The 17,639-nt window shown below is 34.9% G+C and overlaps 1 long non-coding RNA gene across 1 annotated transcript in view; it reads left to right on the top strand.

Moving 5' to 3' along the window:
• Positions 1-7,119, top strand: part of LOC122199223 — a 99,674-nt gene extending 92,555 nt beyond the window's left edge. The window contains exon 3 of the long non-coding RNA XR_006193429.1: positions 7,062-7,119. This is a non-coding gene — a long non-coding RNA (uncharacterized LOC122199223). The remainder of the gene's footprint in view (positions 1-7,061) is intronic.
• The last annotated feature ends 10,520 nt before the right edge of the window (positions 7,120-17,639 follow it).

The raw sequence follows: 17,639 nt of genomic DNA, 5'->3' as shown, positions 1-17,639 counted from the left end.
CTCAGTTGGTTAAGCATCCAACTCTTGGTTTCAGCTCAGGTGATGATCTCACAGTTCCTGTGTTTGAGCCCCACAGTGTCTGTGCTAATAGTGCAGAGTCTGTTTGGGATTCCCTGTCTCCCTCTTCCTCTACCCTTCTCTCTCTCTCCCTCCCTCCCTCCCTCTCTCTCTCTCTCTCTCTCTGTCTCTCTGAAAGTGAATCCATAAACTTACAAAATACTTTACATAAGGGCAGAAATTGAAAGTAAGTTTCTCCATGTCACATTCATTCTGTTTATTCATTGAGTGCCTATTAAATGGCCAGATACCACTCCATGTACTTTTAATATTCCAGTAATTAACAAGAACAAACCAATACAAAAACCGCTACTCTTAGCAAATACTTTAAAAACTTACTATAATCTGTAATAAAAAGTAAATTATAAAGTATTTTAGAAGGTTACAAATGCTAAGATGGAGAAAGTAGACAGAATAGAGCAGGATAAAAGCGATCAATCATGCTGGTTACTCAATATACCTTGCATAGGTGACATCTGAGAAAACTTCTGTAAAAAGTTCAGGGGTTTCATGTTAGTATCTAGGAAAGACCATTCCAGACAAAGAGAATACCAGGCCCTCAGACCTGACCATAACTATGTTGTCAGAGGAAGAGAGATTATTAGTCTGGATCAAGTGGAGTGAGAAATAGGCATAGGAGTTAAGGTGAAAGAGACATGAGAGCTTTGTCGTGTCTAATTGCAAATTTTTCATCTCCCAGGGCTCTACAATCACTTGAGAAATGAAGATGTGTTGTAAGTCTAGGTTCCCTAAGAAAACTTCGGACTTCAGATAACTTCATGATCGTATTCCTGCCTTTTGTATTTATTTGAATTTCTAGGCAACATTTTTGGACCCTAAATTTAAACTCTTTTTGTAGGGGCACCTGGGTGGCTTAGCCAGTTAAGCTTGAACTTCAGCTCTGATCATGATCTCAGAGTTCATGGGTTCAAGCCCTGCATCAGGCTCTCTGCTATCAGCTCAGAGCCAGCTTCAGATCCTCTGTCCCTCTGTCTCTGCCCTGCTTTCTCTCTGCCCCTCCCCACCTTGCACTCTCTCTCTCTCTCTCTCTCTCTCTCTCAAAATAAGTAAAAATTAAAAAAAAAACACCTGTTTATAGTTAAACTGAGAATAGTCAGTAATACTTCCTACAGTGTTTCAAACACTGCAGGCCACACAGTTCACACATATTGAGGACATACATGGTTGGTCTATGAGGAGTCTTAATCTCTGTATACTGTACCTTGGTCCCCATGTGCTGATGCTTTGGTGACACCCATTGGCTCTTGGGCTTGAGGCTACACAAGGTGGGTAGAGACTCCAGGCTCCCTCTGCTCTTCTCACAATGGAGAGTACCTGGAAAGAACTGATATCCAAACAGAAACCCACAAAATGTCATGTGCATTAATAAGCAAAAAAACACCAATATTCAACAACACATTTCATATGTAGTAAAATATAAATTAAAGAACATGATTTGTGTTGTGTCAGCTAACTTGACTGTGTAACCCAAACATTGGTGAAAAATAGTTAAAATGGCATATTCCGCACACATCTCATGTATTTTTCTTTTTTTTTTTCCTTTCCTTTCCTTTCCTTTCCTTTCCTTTCCTTTCCTTTCCTTTCCTTCTTTTCTTTTTTTTTTTTTTTTAAAGTTTGCTTATTTTGAAAGAGAGACAGATCTTGTGAGCAGAGGAGGGGCAGAAAGAGAGAGAGAGAGAATCCCAAGCAGGCTCCACACTGCCAGCACAGAACCTGACATAGGGCTTGAACCCACGAACCATGAGGTCACAACCTAAGCCGAAGTCAAGAGCCAGATGTTCAACTGACTGAGCCACCCAGGCACCCCATCTTTTCTTTTTTAATATTGTCTTTGAAATGGTGGGCTTATTACAAACTGAACAAAAAAATCTAAGTTCTGGGTAAAAAGATGTCATGCAATTTCTGAGAAATGATCTATGACAGATTTAAGCTGACTAATACATAAATTTGGCTCTTTAAACATCATGCTTTCATTTGTGGGTTCTGTGGCTAGAGTTCAGAAATATTAAACATTTTTTACCAGCACAAAATGGTAGAAAATTTGGCAGAAATTTCCTTTCCCATAGGATTCAATGGGAAAATGGGATAAGGAACATATATATTTGCTTCACATTGTAGGTGATTTATTCAGAAACTTATTTTTCTACTTGATAAGAGTATTCTATTTGATACTGGGGATATGATTAGATAGAAGTAAGTAGATTAGGAAATATTGACAAAATTCTGATAAAGGACTGTGGGCTTTATGGCGTTATTTATAATAAAAGACTGTCAGATAAAAGAAGCAAAAAAGAAGTGGCCATAATTGGAATTTTCCACTATTGAAGTGAGAAGGTAGCCTGCCCTTGGTAAGGAACAGTTTTGTCTTGAGTTGGATGGATTGATTCCATCCTAGTAAAAGTTACCCTGGAGGAGCCATCAATGAATCAGGCCTAAGTGTGGTTTAGGAGGTCTGCATAGGTACATCTTAAAATTTTTTTTACAATCTTTATTTACTTTTGAGACAGAGAGAGACAAATTAGGAGCAGGGGATGGGCAGAGACAGAGGGAGACACAGAATCCAAAGCAGGGTCCAGGCTCTGTGTTGTCAGCACAGAGCCCGACATGGGGCTCAAACCCATGAGCCATGAGATCATGACCTGAGCTGAAGTCAGATGCTCAACCAACTAAGCCACCCAGGCGCTGCTCCATATGTGCATCTTTATTCGGCCAGTGGAGACAGTGGCTCCTTCCTCGATATGTGTGGGGGCTGGAGGAACACTACTGAGACCTTTTCATGGGGTTTCCAAACCTCAGCTGGCCTGGGATTTGCTTGCTCTAGTTTGTACCATTTTCACTGCACTTGAGGGGATTTTGAGCTGACCCTATATAGCAACTTTAGACTTCTGGTTGGACAGCATGATTGGGATTTCTGGTCATAAGAGTAGTTTACTGCCATGTGTCATCTGCTCAGTATCGACCAAGGCCAGATAATTGCTCAATAATCACCTCTCAAGGGGTGTATCCTTTCAGCTGACACTGGAAGCTTACAGATCCATAAGCTTACAAGTTCACAAGTCAAATGTGTGCCTCTGGCCCAGAGCAGTGTTTTTGTGTCATAGGTTCCAATCAACAAACTGGGATGTAGCTGAGACCTACAATGCCAATGGCAAAAGTAGAGTAGTGGGACCCTGGGCCCCACACAAAAGAGCCAAGAGGCCTTAAAAGGCTGGTTAGTTTGGGTTCATGAGAAGGTGGTTTTGATACCAAGGATGCCAAGTGTGTAACCTTGTGGGACACATTATTACAGATGTCCTCCTTCAGAGTGTCCTGACAGTGGCCACTTTGCTTAAGGAGGAAGAGGTAGGGGGGCATGATAGGGGAAGAACATCTGAGAACTTCTCCTTTCTCAGCTGGGTACTATTTGGGCTCTAAAAGGTTTGAATCACTAGTGAGGACTTTCCTGTTACTAAAAAAAACATGTTTATAATGTAATTCAATTTATAAAGAAGTATCTTAATCTGAGAAAAAATGATCCCCACTACCTGCAATATCCAGTTAAACCTAAAAATCGTTTTCATTGTTTTGTAAAGGATCTAGGATATGCTTAGGTAGTCTTTAGTCTATCAGAAGAGAGGGTTTTTCTCTCCTTAGATAGGATGGGCTAAATAACTGTATCTTGGCAAAATTGTAATCTATCTTTTGAAATTTTATGTCCCTTCTTTGTTAAAGCAGAAAGCATGGGAATGAAATGCTTTTTACAAACTTCTTTATTTTCCAGACAGAGTGGGAAATCATCTACATATTGTATCAAAACTGAAACACAAGAGCAATTTAGATCATTTAGTCTTGATTGATGACACAGTTAAGCAGTGTGTCAGGGGGGTCAGGCTCCAGTAAGTACAGGGGACATGAACACCCATGCATGTTGTTGTCTTTCGTAGGTGAAGGCAAGGAGGTATTGACTGTTCTGGTCTAGAGGCATGCTGAAAATACAATGCAAAGATAAACTACAGCGGAATGGCTTCAGGTGTAGTTGATGACAGAATAGTGTTTTGGTTACGTATCACCAGGCAGTGAAGGAGAGCAATTCTGTTGATGGCCCTGAGGTCTTGAACAAATCAATATTATTGTCTATTTGGTCCTCTGACTGGCAGGACAGAAGTGTTACAAAGACGAATGTAGGAGATATGAGAACACTTGAAATTAAGGCTCCAAATATAGATGTGTTCTTCCTTTGCTTTTGTCATGAAATGATACCAGGGAAGTTTGGATAATGGTTTATGGGCTCTATCCATTCATAGGTCTGCTCCAATTATTTTTCCAAAGTGTGTGGAATTTTTATCCTATAGAGAGCTAAGTCTGGTATGAAGGTTTTTATCTGGGATATGATTCACATATGAGGGATCAGGCACAATTTAAACAGGAATGGACAAATTTCCTGGAATTTCAAGAATTAAGTCATTTTTGTATGGATTTAATATTATAATTCCATTTGCAAAGTAAATCTGCCCCTATTAAACTTAAAGTGGTTGTATCACAGAGCAGGAATGAATGGTTTTTAGCCTAGGGTCTAAGGCTTACAGTTAAGGCCTAGAAGATAGTGAGTATCTGTGGGTTATTTTCAATACCCATCGAATACGTGATATGCTTACTTGGGGGAAGAGGCTGAACAAAGATTGAAGGGTTTAATGTAGAAAGAGTAGCATCTGTATCTACCAGATATTGATTAGTCTGACTGTCTATATTTGTATTTAATTCACCTTGAGTATTTTAGCATCAGACAGGATATGGGTGCTTTTTTCTTCTTCAGAGAGCCCTTATTTTTTTTTAATTATTTTTAACGTTTATTTATTTTTAAGAGAGAGAGACACGAAGTGCAAGCAGGGGAGGGACAGAGAGAGAGGGAGACACAGAATCCGAAGAGAGCTCCGGGGTCCCAGCTGTCCAAACAGAGCCCGTCGACGTGGGGCTTGAACCCAGAAACTGCAAGATCATGACCTGAGCCAAAGCAGGATGCTTAACTGACTGAGCCACCCAGGCACCCCAAAGAGGCCTTATTGGTATCAACCAATTTTTTCTTTCAAAATAAAAGATATTATAAAAGACAATGGCTTTTTATCTTCAAAACTACATTTTCCAAGAAAGAAAGGGGGGGGGGGATAGAGAAGAAAGAAGAAAGAAAGAAAGAAAGAAAGAAAGAAAGAAAGAAAGAAAGAAAGAAAGAAAGAAAAGGAAGAGAGGAAGGAAAGAAGGAAGGAAGGAAGGAAGGAGAGAAGAAAAGAAGACAGGAGAGAAGGCAGGAAGGAAGAAAGGGAGGGAGGAAGGAGTGGGGGTTATCTTAGATTAAGAGACTAAAAAATAATAAAAATCAGATGCAATCCATCTACGCTTGACAGGATCCTGAATCAAAACAAACAAACTGACACATATACAAGATGTTTTAGGGGCATATGAATGTAAACTAGATATAAAATTGTATTAGGGAATTTATTTTGTTATGGATAATGATATTTTTATAATTATGACAATGTATACTTACTTTTTTAAGCATAATGAATTATTCAGAGAAGAAAGTCAGGATATCACACTTTACTTTAAAATGGCTATATAGGAGCACCTGGGTGGCTCAGTCATTTGAGCATTGGACTCTTGATTTCGGCTCAGGTTATGATCTCAGGGTTATGGGATCAAGCCCCACACCCCACGTTGAGCTCCGCATTGAGCATAGAGCCTGCTTAAGATTCTCTCTCTCTCTCAAAAAAAATAAACAAATAAACGATATTTTAAAGTGTAGATAAATCTTAGATTTAACTAGGGACATCATTTTTTCCCTTGCTTTTCAGGTTTTACATGATATATTTTATTATTTAGTTCCATATTTTATTGTTTTGTGTATATTTATTCGGTCAAAAGAGCTTTTGTTTGTTTTATAACTTAGCTGCTTAACCTCTCATCTCATATATATTTCTCAACCTTTCTGAATCACCTTTTTAATTTACTATTATTTTTAACATATACTGGGTTTTATACGTTAAAGTTAGGTTTTGTTTGTGGAAAAAAACTGCATTTTTTTAAAAGTAAAGTTGTGTCATATAAAAAGAGATAATTTTCATCTCATATATCATGGTCTATTTTACATTAATGCTACTGTTTAGCAAACAGCTCTGAAGTAGGGGAGGGGCAGAGGGAGAGAGGGAGACAGAGGATCCAAAGCAGTTTCATGTTGACAGCAGAGAACCCCATCAGGGGCTTGAACTCAGGAACCCTAAGATCATGACCTAAGCCGAAGTCGGATGTTTAACCAACTAAGCCACCCAGGTGACCCCAAAATTTATAATTTTTGTATGTTGTGCCTTTTCAACATTATCAGGACATATGTACTTATGTTCTAATCCCTTACTTTTCATGTTTGTTTTGTTTTTAATTCACCTTTTAAATACAGACATTTTTATCATCAAACTTTTACAATTTGTGGAATCTTATCCTGATTCCAAATAATACTATATTCTTAAAGATATTCATAAAGAAATTTAAAAAATGGGGGTGCCTGAGTGGCTTGGTCAATTAAGTGTTCCACTTGGGTTCGGGTCATGATCTCAAGGTTCATGAGTTTAAGCCCTGCATCTGGCTCTTTGTTGACACCTCAGAGCCTGGAGCCTGCTTCAGATTCTGTGTCTCCCTCGCTCTCTGCCCCTCCGCCACTCACATTTTGTCTCGCTCTCAAAAATAAATGAACTTAAAAAAATTCTTTAAAAAAAGAAAAATTAAAAAACTTGAATGGCATACTTCATATAAATGCCATTCTACAATTAGTTAGCCTTGTTTCTCTCTTGTGTTTATTCTAATTTTAATTATCTGAGCTTGGGTCCCCCTCTTAGCCTTTGTTAGAGAAAAGTGTTCTTATCTTTATTTTGAGTTTTCAATTACAAACGTAGTTTTTGTCTGTTCTTTTCTCTATTCTTGTTTCCCATCATTTGATCTTATTTGCATTTTATTCTCAGCAATTCCTGCACATTTCTTGTCCTCTAACGGCATCTTTCAGGTTTCTTCATGTTATGTAAGTATGTGTATAAATGAATACTTTTATACAGGAAATGAGATATACCAGGGTCCAAGTTTTAGAATCTTTTCATAATCGTCCCTCCTTTTAATATATTAAGCATAATCAAAGAAAGTAACCTTTAAAACCAGATGCAAATAAAATATTTGTATCACTTAATATCTACTTAGGTTCTCTTAAAATTCTTCCCCCATGTGGGTCGCCTAGTGGCTAAATTGGTTAAGTGTCCAACTTCAGCTCAGGTAATGATCTCATGGCTTGTGGGTTGGAGCCCCATGTCAGGCTCTGTGCTGACAGATCAGAGCCTAGAGCCTGCATTGGATTCTGTGTCTCCCTCTCTCTCTCTGCCCCCAGCCCCTCTGAAAAAAAAAATAATAATAATAGCATTAAAAAATTTTAAAGCCTTTGTGTAAAAAAAATTCTTTGCCTATATTTTCAATTAAAAGAGGAAGGATGGTAAAAATTTTCATTTCTGGTATAGAAATCCAGCAATCTATTGATAACGTGGAGTGAGTCAGAATCATAGGAAACTCATACCTGGAAATTTTGTTTCTCTGTTTCTTCTTTCTGATTGCCAAGGAACAACAACACTAACAATATTTGTACTTTAAAGATCTGCCTTTGTCCTGGATTCCTTTCCAATTATCTATGGGTTTTGTCCCCTGTTTATGATTCATCTTGAGAAATGCCTGACAAAGTGTAGGAGCTCATTAAATACATGTTAAATGAATAAGTGAATAAATTAAAAAAAAAAAAGGAAGGTATGACTCTGCATTTCTCCTTGCCAGCAAAGCTCTTGTCTGTCAGTAAAAAGTTCTTTTTATTTTATTTTATTTTATTTTATTTGAGTGTGAGGTTGACCCACTGGGGAGCTTTTTGTTTGATTAATTCTTACTCTTTTTGAGCCTCATTGCTCGGCACCTTTCAACCACCTCTGAACTACATAGTGTTGAAAAAGATTTCATCTGAGCCTCCCATTCCCCTCCATACTCTCACCTCCACCCTCTCTACCTACACCTTCTCAAAGATCTCCTTTAATTACTTCCCATGGCAACGGACTGCTTTTCTAGGTAGATTGATTGTCAGTGATTTTCCAGTGCCTTTTCCTCTATTTTTTCTGATATCTTAAAGAAATGTATAAAATATGCTTGCATGTAGAAAACAATCCTCAGCTCTGTGGTAGGTTTATAGGATTTCATTTATTTTGTCAAAGACACGCGCGCACACACACACACACACACACACACCGGTTTGCTTAATTAAGCAGTGTATTATTTAGAATAGTATTTAAAAACCACAAATGAGTAGAATGTGCCCTTGTTCACAGTGTAGTAACTTTGTTATCTTACCTAATTAGCAGTGTTCCATGTCTTCAAATTGCATGCCATGACAAAATTGTTTTGCTTCTATTATTGCAGAAAAATAATTCTCAATTCATTTTTTTCCTTTTCTTCTCATTTTTCAGCATTGTTATTCCAAAGGTGTTTTTTTTTCTCTTTCTGTATTAAAGTCCTATAATTACAAGCTACAAACATGTAACCTGCAGCAAGCAAATAACTTAGTCACTGTAAAAGGGGGAAGTTTTGATAATAATTTTAGGTAATGTTCTGCCAACCCCATCTCTCCATTTTATGGCCTTTTATTCAAAGATTAATTACAGATGTTAAAATTTACTCATCATTTATGAAAGTGTCTATTTTTATAATGTGCTCTTTTACACCCTTTATTTGCAAATGTTCTCACAAAGCATTTATTTTACAAATCATAGAATCTGTATGTCAATGTTAAAATATTATTAGATTTTTTATAGTCCATGATACACTCGAAATTTTATTAGAAGATACCAACAAAAATAGCTAAGGATAAACTTGGTGAATAGTTTTGTAAATGCCATTTTGTTTTATTTTATTTTAACATTTATTTATTTTTGAGAGAGAGAGACACACAGTGAGAGTGGGGGAGGGTCAGAGAGAGGGAGACACAGAATTCGAAGCAGGCTCCAGGTTCTAAGCTGTCAGCACAGAGTCCGACTTGGGGCTTGAACTCACAAAGGTGAGATCAGACCTAATCAGAAGTCGGGTGCTTAACCGACTGAGCCATCCAGGTGCCCCTGTAAATATCATTTTATATTGAAGTGTATTGTCCTTAGGTTGAGTGTACTTAGTTGAAACTCTTCTTTAGTTAAATTTCGATTTGAAACAAGGTTAAGACAATTGTGTTGAATATAATATCTATGACTGTGAAAAAACAAATGTCAAATTTAAGATCTATTTGAATGCAAATGATTCCTAGTAATCAACATTAAATACTTTGTTTTTTTATTCCATAATTCTGTCTCCATATATGAATATATTGAAAATATAACTCCCATAAAATTAAGTGAAAATTCAGTTCTTCTCAGAGTATACATAAGCAGTTAGTGCCTACTCATTCCCTATAATACTATTGCCATACATTTAACTTAATTTCATGACAAATAGAAAATTTTAAATAAACAGCTTGCATATCTGTAAGACAGAAGTTAAGAAAGGAAAAAAACTGCAACTATTCAACATATATCTCACCTAGACACACATTTATTTTCCACTTAAAAGATATTTGTACACAATAATATTAGAAACATTTATTGATTGAAACTGTATTCAACCAAAAAATTCAGTTTTAACAAAGCTTAGTTGTAAATACAGTTAGTTCACTGTGATTTAATGTCATGTTGAAAGAAATCACAATATCGCTATATTGTACTTTTGAAACTAATGTAACACTGTATGTTACTAACTGGTATTAAAATAAAAACCTTAAAAAAATAAAAACTCTGATATCTTCAAAAACAAAAAACAAAACACAAAAATGAACAAAAAAGAAAGTTACCACACAAATTGAAGCAAGGCTGTGTCAAAAGTCTTTTAGAGCAAAAAGATATATACTTAAATGTGCATACTTATATATAAATATATTATAAATATATATATGAACCTACACATTTATTTTTAATATATAAAATATATTAAATATATGTTACATGTATTTATGTATTAAAATATATATATTTACCATAAGTATATTTTTACAGGAAACTCATATAAAAGAATACAGAAGCTGATTTCTGATTGAGAAGGGATGGACAGAGGTCTTGTTTATTGGGTTCCCTTTTTCAATGGCTCCATGTACTATAGTTTTAAAACCACTGCTCTAAATGTGCTTTTACTATTATAATTTTAGATTGATAATGCCATAAGAGAAATGAGTGTTTACAGGCTCTCAGTCTTCTTGAGATATCAAGGGAATTGTCACTTAGCTGGTTCATGGCAGAGTCAGGGCTGGTCGCCAGACACAGTGACTCATTTATACTGCTTTTCACTTATTTTGATATAGCAAGTACTATAATAATATAAGGAACTCATGGCCAGAATAGCAGAATCAAAATACATCACATGGCCATAAAAAATAGTCAATTTGGATATCATAAAATAAAGACATTATTCTTCTAATCGTTTTCTTTTTTCAGTCTTTCAATCAGAATATTTTACTTATCTTCCTTCTGAGTAAATTAACTCATATTTACAAGATAGCAAATACCAACTAGTTTTTTATAGGTTTACCTCACTGGAAATTTTTGATAAGACTTTTTTAATCCAATAGAAGGAATCTCATGTCACTATTCCTTTTACTACATGTTTACTCAGGACACAAAATATATTGTTTATAATACAATATAAACAGAAATTCCAATTTTGGTATTATCCCACTTCTGGTGTAGCACTAAGTAATTAAATCAAAAGTTTTACTTTTTAAAATGTTTGTTTCTTGTTAGTATGTTGACTGAGGTTTTTTCCTTCTTTGTAGCAAATTTTGGTGCACAGCAGTTCTCTGCAGTAATGGAAAAACCAACAGATAAATGAATAATGAGATTGTATTGAGTTATGTATTTTTCATTCTCCTCTAGTTTGATATTATTGCATTTTATTGTGGCAACTAGGTTTTAACTAATTTTCCCCTTATATTTTCAATCCACTTGGATAATAGAGGCTATAAGAGTGGCATTCACCTTTAATGTAAACAAAACTGATTCTAATGAAACAAGATATGCTCACAAAAATACAGAGAAGCTTAATTTAACATTGTGCACAACTTAATAAGAAACTTTGTTTTAAGTCTTTGAATAATAACGTGTTTTGTTAAATCTTCATTGCTCGTTTGTAATAATTCCATTAGATTATTGCAATGGCTACCATAATAATTTTAGGTAATATTAGTCAAATTTTGCAAGAATGAATTCATGCTGCTCTATAAAACAGTAAGGCTTCCTTAAAGATACCGCTATCCCAAGATGTGGGAATGAATCTGACATTGGTTAAAACAAATTGACAAAATATTCCTTTGCAAAAAGTACAAGTTACGACTATATTTATATGAGTCAAAAAATAAAATTTGAATTAGTACTAGCATAAAATTCTAGTTAATATGCTTCTCCAAAAATACTATTTTAAAGGGGATTATCACATATAGAGAAAAATGTTTTGAAATGTTTTCGTGAGGTAAATTTTATTACAGGAAAAATGTAAGTCACCACTTTTCATATGTTTGATATTTTGTTAAACAAATCAATTTCTGAGTTTTCTGAAGTGTTTGATTTTAATACAACAGAGACATTTTTTTTCATCACTTATGCTCATTATGAAAAAAACTTTTAAAAGCAATATTATCAATATCTTCAGAACATTCTGGAATCAACCAATATGAACAATACAAGCTATGCATGCTCACTAGACTGGCAAACCCTTTGTTACAATTAGCTTCTACTTAAAATTCTTGTTTGTTGACATTTTGTTCATTTAAATATGACAAAGACAATGATGAAGCTGTACTATGCTCCAGCAGTTGCTATCCTAATGAGGTAGGTAAGTTTATTTTACAAATTTTCAGTTAAGGAAAGAAACTAGTTAAATATCTTTTTTGATTTCATTACTGATTAATGTAACCAGTATTTGTTTGTTTTTTTCCTTATTCAAATATAGTTGGCACACAATGTTACATTACTTTCAGGTGTACAATATTGTGATTTGACAAGTTTATATATTATGCTATGTGCATCACAAGTATAGCTACCATCTATCCCCATATATTGCTTTTACATATGATAGACTATATTCCTTATGGTGTGCTTGTTTTAAGTTTATTTATTTATCTTGAGAGAGAGAGAGACGGCATGAGTGGCAGAGGGGCAGAGAGAGAGGGAGAGAGAATGCCAAGCAGGCTCCTCCATAACAGCATGATCCCACGAACCCTGAGATCCCACAGGGCTGGATCCCATGAATGGTGAAGTCACGACCTGAGCCAAAATCAGGAGTCAGACACTTAACTGAGTGAGCCACCTAGGCGCCCTGTTGTGCCTTTTATTTCCATGACTTATTCATTTCATAAGTGGAAGCCTATATCTCCCACTCCGTAAGTAACCAATATTGAAATTAATGTTATACAAGATATATGTATTTTCCTTAATGGAAAGCTATTCACTGTGTCTAATCCAAATTCCAAGGTAAAATTTAATGGTAAGTAATTTAAACCTTTCATGTCCTTTCTTCTTTCAATATTACTTTTAACCTTCTGCTAATATGTTGATATTTACAAATGTTTATAATTCTCAATGATAAATTATTTCTTAAGGAAGTGTTATACCTCTCCAATCACCTAATTAACAAATAAATAATTAGAAGTTGCAATGAAATGACTGGTTTAAAAATAAATACATTTATACATGGAAGTACATTTCCTATGATTCTAAGAGAGAATGAAGACATCTGGAATGATAAATGCTACTTCATGATATAATTATTCTAAGTTTTTTCCACATTAGTATTTTTTCAACACGTGTATGTTTGTGCGTGCACATGTAGGCACATATAAAGACACACACCAAAGCAGTTTGTTTCAAATAATGATGACGTGTACATTTTCAGTAGTGCCAACTTTATATAATGATGGAATATATATATATATATGTATATATATATATATATATATATATATATATATATATATATATTTTATGTAGGCTTCATGCCCAGTGTAGAGTCCAATGCGGGGCTTTCACTTATGACCCTGAGATCAAGAACTGAGTTGAGATCAAGAGTCAGACACTTAACCAACTGAGCCATACAGGTGTCCTTATAATGATGGTGTTTTTAATTAATTCTATTTATTTTATAATATTTTATATTTTATTTATTTACTCTATATTATAATATTTTATATTTACTTATAATGAGAGAATTATAGTTAATTCTTTCATTAAAATAATTGATTAAGCTGTCTGGGGGTGACATCATTAAGATGGCAGAATAGAGGTTCCTTTGCTTGCATTCCCCCTCAGCAACAATAACTTAGCAGCCATCCACAGACAAAAGGGCCTTTGAGGTATCCTGGTAATACATTGTGAAACCCCAGTGGAGTCAAAGACCTAGGAGCCCCATTTTGAGAAGGCAGACTTGCACCCAGGTGGCTGACTCATGCAACATGGTCCTGGCTACAGAACCAGAAATGGCTCCAACCCACTGTGGACAGGGCTATACCTGTGTTTGGCCTTGGTCTTGCTCCTAGTATCATATGTCCATGGGTCAAGAAGTCATATCTTCCCATGTGTCAGGTTATAGTCCACAGACCTCAGTCCTGGCAATAGACCCTGAAGTGACCCATGACTCATCTCTAGCCCTTCTGGACCACAATCTGGGTGTCCTTGGAGGCAAGCCTTCCAAGCTCAGTACTGCTGTAGATTCTGAAATGTCCCTGTAATTGGCTCCAGGCCAGGGTAACTGTTTTTGGAGATAATCCCATCAGCTCAAGGAACTGAGAGGAGAAGATATTTACCTGCTAAAAACAAGCTATTAAAAACTGGAAGAGGTTTTTCCTCCTTTAAATGCACAGACACCAATACAAGGCTATAAGGATCACAATGAATCAGGTAAATAACACATCAAAGACAAGAAGAGAACTTTGAGAGCATAAAATAAAAAATAAAAATAAAAATAAAAATAAAAAAACACTTATACAAGGGAATCCCCATTAGATTATCAGTGGATTTCTCAGCAGAAAACTTGCCGTTCAGGAGGCAGCAGATACCATATTCAAAGTTCTGAGAAAAAAAATCCCTGCCAACCCAGAATATTAGCTGGCAAAATAGTCCTTCAAAAATGAGAGTGATAAAAAGGCATCCAGACAAACAAAAACTAAGAGAGTTTATCACCAGTAGCCCTGCCTTTTAAGAACTGTTGTAAGGGTGTTCTTAAAGTTGAAAGAAAAGGACACTGTGACATGAAAATATATGAAGAGAACTCAAAAAAGACAGAAATAAGTGGGAAAACATTCTGAGATCATTGACTGAAAGAATGATAATATTGTGAGAATGTCCATACTATCCAAAGCCATATATGGATTTAATGCTGTCTCTGTAAAAATTACAATAACATTTTTCACAGAAATAGAAAAATCAATCTTAAAATTAGTATGGAACCACAGAAGGTTCTGATAATCTTGAAAAAGAAGAACAAAACTGAAGGCATCACACTCCCTGATTCTAAACTATATTGCAAAGCTGCAGTAACAAAAAAATACGGTATGGCAAAAAACATAAATAGACCAAAGCAACAGAATAGAGAGCCCAGATATAATTGAAACATAGGTGACCAACTAATCTACACAAGGGTGCCAAGAATAAACAATGGAGAACATGTAGCCTTTAATAAACCATGATGGGAAAATTGGATATTTGCATGTAAAAGAATTAAAGTGGGTCCTTATCTTGCACGATATACAAAAGTCAACTCAAATGAGTTAAATACTTAAAAAAGTAATACCTGAAATCACAAAACTCCTAGAAGAAAACTTTGGAAAACTTGAACCATGTGCTTGGCAGTGATTTTGGATATGATGCCAAAGCACAGGCAAAAAAAGTAAAAGTAAGTGGGACTACATTAAACTAAAAAGCTTCTGTACAGCAAAGGAAACCATAAACAAAATCAAAATGCAATTTATGAAATAGGTGAAATATTTACAAAGTTGTATATCCAATAAGGGCTTAATAATCAAAATATATAAGGAACTCACAAATCAATAGCAAAAACAACAACAACAACAAATAATTCCATTAAGATGGTCAGGAGACTGAACAAACATTTTTCCAAAGAAGACATACAGATGGCAAAAACATGTGAAAAGATGCTCATCATCATTCACCACCAGGGAGATGCAAATCAAAGTTACTAGATATCACCTCACATCTGCTGTGATGTCTTTTCTCAAAAAGACAAGAGATAACAGCATTGATGAGAATCAGGAGAAAATGGAACCCTTGCATACTTTTGATATGTATGTAAATTAGTATAGAAATTATGGAAAACAGTACTTAGGTTTCTCACAAAATTTAAAATAGCACCACCATATGATTCAATAATCTCACTACTCAGTATATTTAAAAACATACTATTGAATATTTCTTTCAACTTAATTATTATCCATGATCAGTATTGCTGAATGTAACTCTCACTTGTTTTTCTCTATATCCTTCACAATAATGATCTTAAGAAAACAACCATTTATAGGTAATTTCATAAAGTAGTACAGCATCTCATATTGTATATATTTAATAATATTCCTGATTAGTAAGTTAAAGCACGTATTTCATGAGTTTTATGGTTATTGTCTTTCTCTTTTGTTAATTGTGTGTTCAAACCTTAAATACAGCAGAAATTCATTTTTGTGTATTAGTATTAGAAAAATAATCAGTGGGTCACTCTGATTACATATAAAAGCAATTAGCACAGCTAATTGCTCCGAGGCCACTCATTGGATCATTTTCTTCACTTGTTTGTTCTGCTACTTGTATCAGATACCAAGGTCCCTTATGTCCATGTATGTGTTTTGTCAAAGAAAAATTTCCCTGGACATGTAAAACAGACAAGGACACCATTATTCCAGATTATTGTAAGAGGGGAGAAAAACTGAACTCAACTTGGCTGAAGCAAGGGAGAAGGTAACTTTTAAGTGCTGGGTGAGCTAGTGGAAAACTACTGGATGAAGTTGGGTAGGGGGAATTGGCCAATGTGGTTAGACCATCTGTTTAACTGGAGCTAAGGAAGCTAGATTCATACACTTTCACAGAGCCTAGGAGATAAGGGTGCCATGGTTCTTGATGATTGCCTATCGGAGAAATGACTTTCAGATGCATGAAACATTCCTGAGTTATAAAACTGGCAAGAAGCTGGAGGAGATTTATACCCCAAGGAAGCAGAGAAAGCATTTACATTTGCAAGTTTTCTGAAATAAATCCTCTAAGAAAAAGGTCAGGGGCCTAAGTTTGGAAGAACTTTGTCTAAAGATTAGTCAAACTGAGGGGGATGTTAAAGCTCTCGTGGTCAGTTTCTCTGTTCTCCATCCTATGCATTGATTGATTTGGTTTATTTGGATCACAGTAGTTTCAAAAGTATTGAAATCTGAAAAGATGAGTTTCTATATTAAGGTAAATCATAATTCTGTTGCACACATAGGTTAACAAAGTGTATATTTTATATTAGTCTAATCACTGAAGATTATATGTCTATTTATTTAAGTTTCTTTTACACTCTTTTATAAGATGTTTTACTTTTCTTTACAAAAGCCTTGGATATATTTTTACATATATGACAATGGATTTTTTGTTACTCTTTTTGTTTCAATTGATTTGTGTGGTGTTTGTACAGCAGTGCTATTTCTTTAAAACCAGTAGACTTATTGAATCCTTACTAGTTATAACAGAATCAAAAACTTGTCCTTTTGTCTATAAACAAAATGTTGCATCTCAAAAACCAATTTTATTTTGTTTCTTTATTATTTCTATTAATTAGAATATGTTTTGTATTTATTTCCAACTGTTTCAAGGGCCTTTTCACTTTTGTATTTTAAAACAATTTTAATGCTTCTTCTAAGAAGCAGTGTGTGTGTGTGTGTGTGTGTGTGTGCGTGCGCGCGTGTGTGTGTGTCTAAAGTTGTCTCTGCCAAAAGTGAAAATATACTATCAGTCATCATTATTTGAAACAGAACAGTCCTGGCTCAGCTATTCTTTATGTATGTCTCTATATGTGTTAACACATACACATGTATACACTCTAATGTCAAAAAAGAATAGAAAAACTGCCTGAAAATGATATAGTTTACAAATAGTTATTGACATGTAATCCTTGAATCGTTTTTGAAATGTTAAAATACAACAAGGCATACTGGTTGACAGTAAGCACTTGTAATCCTAGTTCGATCAAAGAGCAATTTCAGTATAGGACTATTCAAATGAATCTGGACCAAAACATAAAAACAAACAAAGAAACAAACAAAACAAGCAAAAATCTACCCAGAAATTCTAAGCACTAAGTACTTAGTACCTGATAATATTATTATTGTTGTTATAACTAATGTTGTTATTGTTTTTAGTAGGCATCAGCTTTCCACTTTTAAAATTAATTTATACTCTGTTAATCCTACTGAAAAACAT

Source organism: Panthera leo, chromosome A1 (assembly GCF_018350215.1).
Source record: "Panthera leo isolate Ple1 chromosome A1, P.leo_Ple1_pat1.1, whole genome shotgun sequence".
Classification (NCBI taxonomy): domain Eukaryota; kingdom Metazoa; phylum Chordata; class Mammalia; order Carnivora; family Felidae; genus Panthera; species Panthera leo.
This window is presented reverse-complemented; position numbering and strand designations above follow the sequence as displayed.